The sequence below is a fragment of the Pinus tabuliformis genome, chromosome 7, assembly GCF_031772625.1.
Source record: "Pinus tabuliformis cultivar Carrire ecotype Pingquan chromosome 7, CPIR1, whole genome shotgun sequence".
In the NCBI taxonomy this organism is placed as follows: Eukaryota; Viridiplantae; Streptophyta; class Pinopsida; order Pinales; family Pinaceae; genus Pinus; species Pinus tabuliformis.
The window spans coordinates 1,726,026,832-1,726,028,919 of record NC_142293.1 but is presented as its reverse complement, the minus strand read 5'-3'; positions in this window follow the sequence as shown (position 1 = coordinate 1,726,028,919).

Below are 2,088 nucleotides of genomic sequence, written 5' to 3'. Positions count from 1 at the left end.
CCTTGCAGAATGACTGTGCCACTTGGCCAATCTCGCCCAGCGCAGGTAGCCTTCATTAGATTTGACATTCAGCGCAGGTACAAAGTGGAGCAGTTGACATTCAGCGCAGATGCTCAGTGGAGCAGTTGACATGATCCCGAATTAGCTTGTTTTTGAGTGTTTTCAGGTGGAGAACTGATTTTCAGTGCTGTGGTTTACTGACCTTGTTCCTCTAGGGGTAGGAACAACATGTTTAGGGACTTTGGATCCCTTAGATTATTGACATTTCATGCTTCATGCTGTAAGGCACAAAAATGTCTATAACAGTTGCCCCCTAAAGTATGAGGTCGTTTATCGGGTGAAATGCTTTATCAGGAGGATCCGAAGTTCATTCAATCACTGAGAGGTGCCCTGTAATAAAATACAATACAATACATTATTTTTCATTCTTCTTTCATGATCTAGCTGAGGCGGGCATTCCCATGCTCAGCTTTATAAATTCATTTTGGTACATAGAACAGACGATTGTCTGATGGTAGACTGATAATTCTCTGCTGAAATTATAATCCTTTGAGTAGGATGATCATCTGCTGCAATGATGTACATATCAAATGTCTTTATATTTCCTGAATATATATCGCAGCCCGGATGGATGAAACTAGATCCGGGGTCTTCAAACTCGTTCGATCTTCACTCTAAGTACAAGTCGATCCATGTGAGAATTGCGTTGAAGTCGAACATGGAAAGACATCGTTTGATTACCGGTCAATAATGTAAACTGTTAACAAGCGCGAGAGGAATCACCAATAATGACAATGACCCTCAAGGTACTGCAGTACAATTCACGTGGTGTGAATAAAGGACTTGGCGTCGAACACCACGCAAAATCTTCTGGTCGAAGGTCATTAATGTATACCTGTCGCCGGAAGTGAGAAACTTGCCATTGAGGCATGCAAGCTTCAAAGTACTGGGGGGTTTGTTCCTAGATCAACTTCTTGGATAATGAGCTGAAGTCGACAAGAAGCGATCCATCAAAGGAGGGCCTTAATGAATCCCACATCAGTGACACGGAATGGAGCTAATGATTTTAGTGGAGGTGAAAACAATCTGTGAAATATGATTCAGGGTGGCGATCATGGGTGGATGAAGGATAATGTATGGCAGTGGATGGGACGCGGTTGACTCTTTCTGAACAACATCTCTTGAACATATAACGACACTGATGTGATGGATCGGTAGCATTACCCCAAATGTGGATGGTTTGGCGAGGACCATGGTGATGAGACCGGTGAATGAAACAACCCAACCCGATGTGATACGGAGGACAAAGTGTCATGTTCAAGAGCGACTTGCTACCATTAAAGCTTTGAGGTTCTCCCAATTTTTCCCCAGTCATTTCTGACCAGTACCTCTTTATTTTTGTCAAGCTTGAGGAGGATAACATATGCTTGTTCTATAACCTGCCCTTCGGGCAAGCCCATCGCCATGTTTTAACGAGCTTAGCGATAGGGAAACTCGTTCTCGTCTAAAGACAAGTTTGTCGCTATTTAATCATTTTAACGAGCCTAACGACAAGGAAAACTGGGTCCTTTTCAATTTTAGATAGTCTGAAAAGGTACAGAAAGTTAACTCCAAAATTCCTTTTTCGTCATCTAATCCCTTAAGTCCGAAAAAGTGTAAAACAATACAGAAGGGATGAGTTTTCGATAACTTTAACGAGCCGAATAAAACAAGCGCTCGACCTTTTTGTGCAATAATCCCTCAGGTCCAAAAAGATTAAAATCTAGAGGAGGGATAGCTCTTCCGGTCACTTTAACGAGCTGGAAGGCCAAAACTCGGCAAACTTTTCATATTTTACGAGTCAGATGAAAAGAGCTCAAAGAAGACTCGTCTTTTGAGGAACGAGTGATAAACAGGGATAGCAGCAGATTCCAGGTACAGGTTGGAATTTTCCAATCACGGCAGTGTCACAAGGATGGCTAGGTGAAATCACTCTTCGCAGCTGTTCCTCAAAATAGGTAAACAATCATATGGAGGTGAACGATTGGCCAAATGGAATGGAGGTGGCGGGTGCAAACACGACCAAGGCTTTTTATGGCTAATAAATTT